The 10569-nt window shown below is 33.1% G+C and overlaps 1 pseudogene; it reads right to left on the bottom strand.

Moving 5' to 3' along the window:
• Window positions 1-5793: 5793 nt before the first annotated feature.
• LOC100801704 (amino acid transporter AVT1J-like) lies at window positions 5794-9412 on the bottom strand (annotated as a pseudogene).
• Window positions 9413-10569: the final 1157 nt, after the last annotated feature.

The raw sequence follows: 10569 nt of genomic DNA, 5'->3' as shown, positions 1-10569 counted from the left end.
GAGAATTCCAAATTCTACAAGGAGAAGACCAAGAAGTTCCATGACAGCTTGATAGCTAAGAAGAACTTTGTGGTTGGACAGAAAGTTCTACTATATAACTCTAGGCTCGGACTCATGAGTGGTAAGTTGAGGTCATAGTGGATTGGTCCTTTTGTGGTGACTAATGTTTTTCCTTATGGTACAGTTGAGATCAAAAGTGAATCCACAGATAAGAGCTTCAAGGTCAATGGACATCGGCTGAAACCATTCCTCACAAATCCCTCCTTAGTGGATGTAGTGGTGGAGGAGACCTCCTTACTTCACCCTACTTCTCTTCCGCCATGACTTAGGGAGTTTTCTTTTTCTGTCTCCTTTACTTTTATTTCACTTGTCCAATTTTATTGATTGTTTTGATTGCTCTTGATCTTATGATTGTGCTACATTGAGGACAATGTGTTGTTTAAGTGTGGGGGGGGGGGGAGATTGTTCTTTATTTGGGGTTTTCTAGGTTAATTTTGTTATTTTGGTTTTATAATTTTGTTATTTTGGTTTTATGTTTTGTGTACAATATTGCATGTTTCTCTTTGAATTTTGGGTTATGTACAGGTAATGGGTAATTGTTTTTGAAATAGGAGTTTCTTGGCATTTTGTGAATTTAAATCCTTGTTTTTCTCTAAATGTCAAGTTAGTTTTGAAAGTTCGAATTGAAAGTGATAGATTTACCCATGGTGAGAATTTGAGCCATCATCATCTATTTTATTCGGTGTGTTTTGCCCCATTGATTGCTTGCACAATAGCCTTGGCTTGACTCTTGGTGATACTTCTTGCTTCACATGCATGTTGGGAGATGATTTAGGCATTTTTTCTTATAAGCCTCTAGCTAAATGAGCCTACCTTGAATTAATTCCTTTGATAGCCCCTTTGAGCCTATGTTCCCCTTCCTTTGTTTTGAAGCTCATTACAAGCCTTAAGTGAAAAACCATGATCTCACCCTACCCTTAGAGTGCGTTTGGATAGAGAATTTTAACTGAGGAAAGTAATTTATCAGAGAATTTGAATTTCTGTAATTTAGAATTCATTGTTTGGATGCTTTTTATGAAGAATTTAAAATTTTGGAATTTTAAAACAGAATTTTAAATAACTAAAAAACTGGAATTTCAATTTCCTTCTAAAAGGTGAGAAATTAAAATTCTTTTCTTACAATCTTCTCCGTCTAAGCTCCTAAAATATCGATCGGGTGTGAGCATAGAGGAACACGTATAACTAGCCCATCAACCATATTTTCTTTTTTTTTCATTCATTTTTTTCATTCTCATAATTTTAATTTTTTTTTATCCAAACACAAAATTTTGAAAATATAAGAATTTCAATTGAAGTATTTGAAATTCTTAGAATTTAAAATTTCTCAAAATTTTAAATTTCTCCATCCAAACACATTCTTAAGGAATTTTGGAGCTTTGGAATTGTTTTGGGAATAAGTGTGTGGGGGGGGGGGTATGTTTCATTTGATGATATGTTTTTGTTGGCCATGCTTGATGATGTATTTTGGCCATGCTTGATGTATATACATATATTGCCTAATTGTTGCTTTATTTTTCAAATGCTTTCAAATGCTACTGTTCAAGTTAAAAAAAAAATGAAAAAGAAAAAAAAAACAGAAAAAGAATGAAGTTGAATAAATGAGTTCTTGGCTTGAAGACTTGGATTGGTTTGAGGACTTGGTTGATTTTGTTTTGGGTTTACTTTTTATGCTTAATTTTTAATTTTGGTTTTGGGGTTTACTACTTTTTCTTAGTTCCCACTTATTCCCCATTGCTCCTCTATTCCTTTGGGTTTTAGCTACTTATCCCATACTTTCCTCTACCTTGTCCTTGGTCCCATTACAACCTTAAAAGAGCTTTTGATCCTCATGTGCATGTGTTTTTGGTGTGGTTGTCAATTTTAGAGTCTTGCCAAGTCTATGTGGTGTTTGTTTTCATGGGTGCTCTGAGAGTAAACAGTAGCCTAGACATTTGAGAGATAGAGTGCATATCTTGTGAGGTTTTATCATTTAACATTCAATTCTTGAGCTGATTGACTATCTTGCCATGTTTGAGATGCTTGGATGATTTTCATGACTGTCTAGATTCTTTAACTCTTTACATGTTGGATGTTACCCATTCCTTTCATTCCTTGGGATTCATTGAGAAATATGTAAATGTTTTTGTGTTTGTTTGTCTCTCTTTAATGTCTCTGGATTTGTTCCTTGCTCTGCTTTTTGATTTTGCCCAGGAGTGCAAAAGGCTAAGTGTGGGGGGGATTTGATGTGTCATTATTTCCTCCTATTTCTTAACCCTTTTTGTCACTATTTTAATTACTGATTAGCCTTAATTGTCAAATTAATTATGCAGTTTTATCATTTGGGCCTACTTGACTAATTTTGTGTTTTTAATTTAATTTTAGGAGAATTATAAGCTATTGGGCTTGGATCCGGAATTGGACTAAACCGGCTTGGACTTGATGAGAGTAGACAATTTTATTTTATTTGGGCCAGTTTTATTTTATTTCATTTTTGGGCTTCGACTTTAAAGCAGAATTGTAAACTTTGGGGTTGAGGACATATATAACAGCACCAGGATTTTAGTGAGAGCAGATTGTTTTGGAGAGGAGAATAATTTTAGGGTTTTGCAACTCCTGTTTTTACTGTTCATGCGCACTGTTCATGTAGCAATAAAATTCGTTTTCTGCAATTTTGTTTTCTGCTTCAATCTGCAATTTCATTTTCTGTTTCCAATTGCAATTTCATTTTCTGCTGATTAATGGAAGGCTAAGTCTCCAGCGTTGTTTTCTCTTAAGGATCAAGCACAACTCTCTTTGAGGTCTTGTTATTACTATTGAATTCTAATCAGTTTTTCCTCTTCATCAATTGCTCTGTATTTGTTGCTATTAATCCATGCATGCTTAGTGTTTGATTAATTGTCTCTGCGCTTAATTTACGTTCATGCTTAATGATCAATTTCATTCATGATTAATTGGTGTGTGTGTTGCTTAATCACATAATGACAGTCTTATGTTAATTTTCGCTTAGTAATTTAATTTAGGGTTGGATTAAGTGGTTGAACTGATTAGGGATAAATCCTCGTAACCTAGGATAAGAGACTTGCTTGTGAATCAAGGGGAAACAACATGTTTTAAATCTCTTATTTCTTTAATTCGAATTTGCTTGCGGTTTAATTTTCAAAAACAAACAACTCCCCCAATTCGTTATTGTTTTATTATTATCTGTTATGAACGTTTGGTTGACCATTACTCGTTGGGAGACGACCTAGAATCACTTCCTAGATACTGCATTTTTAATGTTTATTTGATTTGGGTACGGCCTCAATCACTAGTTACATTATACTTTTTTTATGCAAGTAGTTACACTCAAAACTAACCCAAAAATAAAACAGTTAAAGCTTACACTTTAGGTCTATCATAAAAAATATGTTATTAATATTTATCAAGGAAAAAAGATCTCATATATTGATAAAATTATTACATATATCAATAAAAATACCCAATATATTTAAAACAAAATAGTTTAAAATTTCATTTATAACTCGTTTATCGTTAGATGGGACCTGATTACACTGTACTGATTCGGTAAAGGGTAAACTATATGACAAAATGCAATATTATATGTAAAAGGTGAACATGATACCGATTGATTAACACAATTTAACTTTATTTATTGCCGAAGAGCTAGCTTCACAATCACAATGACATCAGAATTACCAAGAAATCGATGCTCCACCATATACATTAACTTTGAGTAATTAAGCACTGGAATCTGTTAAGGTGTTGATGTCAAATTTTAAAAACCATAAATTAAGTCTGTTATATATGTTGTACGTACATAGGGCCTACGATGAATTTTTGAGACTTGAGCCTGGCCTATAGCTTATCAAAGACTTTTATTTTAGCTCGGTCTGACCTTTTTTAAAGCCTAGCCTAGCCTGATAGCCTTTTCAAAAGCCTTCTTCACATTAAATCTTTAATATTCCTTCATTGAAAAGGCGAAGAAGAGCTAGTAGGCTTTCACCACGAAGAAAGAATATATGCATGGAAAAGAGAACATAAAAAGAAGATGAAATAAAAAATGTTAAAGGAATAAGAAGATACAAGAAAAAATGGTAAGGTTTTGAAGTTTTACCTCTATCAAAGCTTGAAGTGAGAAGGATATGATTTTTGTTTACTCTGGGATAGGAACGTAATAGGAAAGTTAAAAGGAAAATGAAACCTAATAGGAAAAGGAAACGTTAACAGGTATTGGAAAGCCAATAAAAATAATGAGGAATATAAAGGGGCACATGACTCACACCTAAATTGTAATTAAAGTCTTACTTGATTATAGGAATGAAAGTTATGGAGTAGTAACGTGTAACCAAAGTCTGCTAGTTTAAAAAAAAAATATTAATTGTATCCAAAAAATAATATAAGTGTATATATATATATATAGGCCGGCCTATCAGGCTTATAAGGCTTTTTAATAAGTCTAAGCCTGGTTTATTTAATTTAATAGACTTTTAAAAAAGTCTGAGCCTAACCTTTTAATTAAATAAACCAGTCTAGGTCAGGCTTTATGTAGGCCAGGTCGTAGGCCCCTATAGGCCGGTCTGACCTATTCTCACCCTTATATGTACATACTGTCCCCCTGAAAGTTTAAATGTGTGGTATTTCACAAATGTTTCAAGATATATAACTTAATAACGTATAACATGTGTACTTTATCAATAATGATTCGTGAGTGATTCATGATTAAATTTTGAAGGATCCTTAATTATAAAATAAATTATGTTTGAAAGAAGAAAAATATTTTATCTTGTGCATGTTTATAATCTCTCTAGCAAAATTTAGTCAAGACAATTTCATACCAATATTATAATAAAAAAAAGGTGTACACTTTAAAATGTCACCAGGTGAGAGCAACAAAATACAATAACTTACTCATGTGATGAACCTTTGCAGGTGAAGCATGGTTTAGTTAATTAATTTATTTATAGGAGTCAAGTTCATGACCTAAAGTGCGCCTAATTTCGTATCCTGATCCATAAATAGACAAGACAACCTCCTTGTTTTTAGCAGAAACTGGTATGCAACCTGTTTTTTGAATGCGACTCGCTGAGTTATCTCCACACCATACCCAAACTTCAAGTGCTTCTATTTCTTCTTCCGTGGCTGGGGGATTTATGTTTCCATCACATCAAATTGTAATCTCAATTGAGTTTAGTTTAGATTTATTGCTAACTAGAGGAATAATATGTAACCTTAACAAACCTTAATTTCCTAACTAACACATAGTTCAAAGCTATGCTTTAATTTAAGATTACTATAATTTTATGAGTAACACATTAATGCAAGATTGACAACATATTGTAATAACCAAATTAAATCACAAAGAGAATTAGCTACTTGTTTTTTTTAACTTCCAAAATAATTATATATATATATATATATATATATATATATATATATATATATATATATATATATATATATATATATATATATGCTTAAGAAAGGGCATAAGATATGATCTAGCTCCCGGAAGCCGAAAATACAAGTGGGTAAGGTATATCCTCCAAAGTTAGATACACCCTTATCAGATAATTGCCCCCTATTAATTACAATATAACATAGTAGAGTCAAATTAACAACAAATTTTCCATGCCTTCAATTAGAAAACACACTCACACATATATATACATAGATACGAGTGTTGAGAAAGAGATGAATTTCATTATGACAAGATAATGAAAGCAGAAGTTGCGGTTCCTCGAGCTTTGAACTCTTTTAGAACCCTAATTCATAACAATCTTCAATCTCTAACAAAAAATTAAAATTCTGAACTATATCCACAAGTGATGTGTAACTACCTATAAGAACCCCCATTATTGTTCTTGAATAGTTGATGATCACTTCCGACCCGAATCTCTTGTAATTAAGCTCCTGAAATCTTCAAGTAGCACATTGATGGTACTAAAAGTTGAAGCCGAGACACTTATAGAAATTCTCCAACAAATGACATAAGAGATCCAATTAAGGGAATGGCCACAGCTACAATAAGAGTACTTGTGAGCAAAGAGGTACCAACAAGCACATGTGTGAACCTTTTGTTGTAATGCCATGAAACCTTTCTTTTTACAGCATTTTATGACTGGAGTAAGCATCAATGTATATTTGGTTATATGATTGACCATGGTAGTGTATATTGCTACAGGTGAACTGAACTTGCTACTTGGGAGGTTCAAAGTCACTTCTGATTCCACATCTTCTCTAAACATTAAGTAACCTAAAACAGCCACCGCTGCATATATAAACAAGGGTGGATGCTAAAAAACATACAAATAGGACCTGCCAAAACAAAGGAATTCGAATCATGAAATGAGAGAATAACTTGGATTTTAATATGTTTCACTATAAACTGCCAAATTAAGTTGCATTGCATACTTACTTTAGAGAATTGATTTTTGTTCTCTTGGAAATGTAGACTCGGGATGAAAGGATGAGCACTATAACAAAAGGCATATAAACTGACACTAGTAGGTATTCCACTCCATCTAAAAAGTGTTCCCTTTGCATTAAATCCTGTGCCCTCAATTGTACCTTTCCATAATAGAGAGAGGAGGAAAATGGAAGAAGCTTAAACCCCTCTAGCAAAAACATAAGGTAATAATAGGCTTAATTAGTTCTCTAACAAAACACTAGGAAAAATAATAAGGGCAGCAATTATGGTTAAAATTGTGGTACCATCAATTGTTAACCCTGCAAAGTCAAGTTGCATATGTTAGGTAGTAGTTTGTTCAAATTGTCCCCCTCTAAAATAAGAAAACCTGTTACAACTAGGTTGAGTTCACAATTCACGACAATTGATACTATTAGCCTTCCTATGTCTCCAAATGCACGTTGACCTATGTCAAGAAAAGTCATGATATCAAGGACCATATCTATTGGGTAATCAACACTCCTTCAAACAAATTTACCCATACCTACAAAGGATCGTAAGAACACAATAAAGATCACACAATAAGAAAAATAATAACGAACAAAAGAATTTAGTGTGATTCGGCATCTCTTGCCTACGTCCACGAAACCATCTCAAAAGTATTTTATTATCACAAAAATGATTACAAGATTGTAACCACTTTAAATTGTATATCACTCTACAAACCCGAGTACCTTACTCAATGGTTTCAAGAAATGCTAACACTCTCACACAATAAAGACATTTTTCTTTCAACAAAGTGACCTTGTTTCACAATTTCTCTTCTCACACACTCTCTCTTCATGTGTCTTCTCCACTAATTCTCTTATCTATTTATAGTGAAGATTACACCAACTATAATAAATAAGTTCTTTTGGAAGTTGAAACAAAAACAACTTTCAATGCATTTATTCAAATAGGCTTCATCTAGTAAAATACAATCTTTCACTTTACATTTAAATCACCTAAACATTGCATGTTACTCATATCTCATTGTAGACGCGATTGCGATTTTGATCTTCTCTTGGCCTATGATGTCTCCTTGAATGATTCCTCCCTTGCTCAGACTCCACCATAGCTAGTGTCTAATGCTCATCATCAACATTTTCAGTTCTCATCATTCTCTCATTTATTCTAAGAGCGACGATCACCTCATCTAACTTCAAAGTTGATCTTTCCACAAGTAACATTTGAACCAAAGCTTTGAAGGACCTTGGTAGTAAGGCCAACAACAACAACGCCTACTCCTCATCAGAGAGTTTATCATTTGCATTCAACAATTGGCTTACTAGTTGGTTCAACTTGTTGATGTGGTCATGGAGATCTCCTCCCATCTCCATTTTGAGTTGAAACAACTCCATCTTCAAACAAAGGTGATTGGTTAGCGACTTTGACACATAAATATTCTCGAGCTTCTACCACAAGGCCTTCAATGTTGTCTTCTTCAACATGTTGTGTTTTATCTTGGGAGCAAGGGCTGATCGAATCATGCTCACAGTCCTCCTTTGGATCTTAGTCCACTGGATTTCATTTATAGAAGCCAACCTTTCATCTTATAATGCCTAATCAAGACTTTGTTGCACCAAAAGGACTTGAATAGTGCTCTGCCAAATCATAAAATTTATTTTTCCATCAAACAACCGTATCTCGAGCCATTGTATGCTTCTGGCCATAGCTCTGTTACCACTATTGGGTAATCAACACTCCTTCAAACAAAATTATCCAAATCCACAAAGGATTGTGAGAAATCAAGATAGATTACACCGTAAGAAAAATAATAACGAACACAAGAATTTAGCGTGGTTTGACACTTCTTGCTTATGTCCACGAAACCGTCTCAAAAGTATTTCATTATCACAAAAATGATTACAAGATTATAACTCACCCTAAATTTTGTATCACTTTACAAACCCAAGTACCCCACTCAATGATTACAAGAAATGATAACTTTCTCACACAAAGACACATTTCTCTCAACAAAGTGACTTTGCTTAACAATCTCTCTTCTCACACTCTCACTTTTCATGTATGTCTTCTCCACCAATTCTCTTGTGTATTTCTCGTGAAGATTGCCACCAACTATAATAAATAAGTTCTCTTGTTGAAACCAAAACAACTTTCAATGCATCCATTCAAATAGGCTTCATCTAGTAAAATACAATCTTCCACTTCGCATTTAAACCACCAAAACCTTAGTGGTAAAAATTGAATTCCCAATATGCATTAAATGCAACTTATCTTTTTACTTTAAACTCTACAATATCCATGCTTCTTTTGACCAATATATGTCGGTGTAATAGCAAGCAATGGCATTCACAAATAGCAGCAATATGCGTAACCATCCCCTAAAAGAGAGTGCATAATATAAGATATTGATACTATACCAACTATTGAAATCATAGAGGCAATAATTTGAGTAATGTAATTTTTGAATAACTCACAATAGTAATTGATATATCTTTCTTGCTTTTATCTTGTAATTTAAAGTTTTCTTACTTTCTCCCATTTGATTAAATTTATTATAAACTTAGCATAGAAATGTTAGGATTTGTATTTAAACCATTAATTGTTATGTTTCTCAATCATTTAATCATGTGTTGCATGTCTTATGCGTGTGAAATCATTCAAGAACCTTGATTGTCTTTCGGGTATGCAACAAATCTTGTTGGGAGGAGATTGATATTCACCTTATGTATGTTTACGGTTCTTGAAGAAAATCAATCGATGCTTCTAATAGAACCCAATTCCATACCAATATCATAGTCAAGAAAAAAAACCCAAACCTAAATTTATAAGAGAACCTCGTGAAGGATGTGGATGCAATTTACAACCCATAAAGGCATAAATAATAAAGTCAGGAACATGATCAAACGTTCTAAATTTATCAACTAATGAAAGACCAAATTTCGCTAATCTGTCTGCCACCATATTAGCTTCGTGAGCAACATAGAAGTTGGGAGGAGATTGATATTCACCTTATGTATGTTTACGGTTGTTGAAGAAAATCAGTCGATGCTTCTAACAGAACCCAATTTCATACCAATATCATAGTCAGGAAAAAAAACCCAAACCTAAATTTATAAGAGAACCTCGTGAGGGATGTGGATGCAATTTACAACCCATAAAGGCATAAACAATAAAGTCAGGAACATGATCAAACGTTCTAAATTTATCAACTAATGAAAGACCAAATTTTGCTAATCTGTCTGCCACCATATTAGCTTCGTGAGCAACATAGAAGTTGGGAGGAGATTGATATTCACCTTATGTATGTTTACGGTTCTTGAAGAAAATCAATCGATGCTTCTAACAGAACCCAATTTCATACCAATATCATAGTCAGGAAAAAAAACCCAAACCTAAATTTATAAGAGAACCTCATGAGGGATGTGGATGCAATTTACAACCCATAAAGGCATGAACAATAAAGTCAGGACCATGATCAAACGTTCTAAATTTATCAACTAATGAAAGACCAAATTTTGCTAATCTGTCTGCCACCATATTAGCTTCGTGAGCAACATAGAAGACTTGACACTGTTGGGTTTTTCCACTAAGGATGCTATCAAATGTTCAGATATTTTTGTTGTTAGCACTTTATTCTTTCTTGCTTTACGTTGGTGCCTATATAACAACTGAACCTCCATATTTTTCTTCTTGTTAAGTTATAGGTTATAATTTATTTATTTATTTAGTTGAAAAATATATTTCTGTGACACCCTCTACCCCATACATATATGTACTAATAATAAAAGAAACAAGAATTTAGAATTAATTTTTTTAAAAACACATTTAAATACAAGCCTTTCAAAAGGGTAAAAGACTCACATTCACTTTTCTAACATCAAAATAAAACTTGTTCAAATAAATAATAAATCATCTTGGCTCAAAACAAGGCATTCCAAGACATCATGCAATTAATATGGAAACCTATACCCCATGAACACAAGGTTTGAGATCATCATGAGATCGAAACACAAATAACACACAGGAAGTGATTTATCACATTTCTAACTAATAGAGAAACAAGACAACTAGATATACATATCATATAAAGGAGATACAACTTGCTTAAACGTAACTCA

The sequence above is a fragment of the Glycine max genome, chromosome 11 (genome assembly GCF_000004515.6).
Source record: "Glycine max cultivar Williams 82 chromosome 11, Glycine_max_v4.0, whole genome shotgun sequence".
Classification (NCBI taxonomy): Eukaryota; Viridiplantae; Streptophyta; class Magnoliopsida; order Fabales; family Fabaceae; genus Glycine; species Glycine max.
Note: the sequence above shows the minus strand (reverse complement) of the source record. Positions and strands in the feature narration are given on the sequence as shown.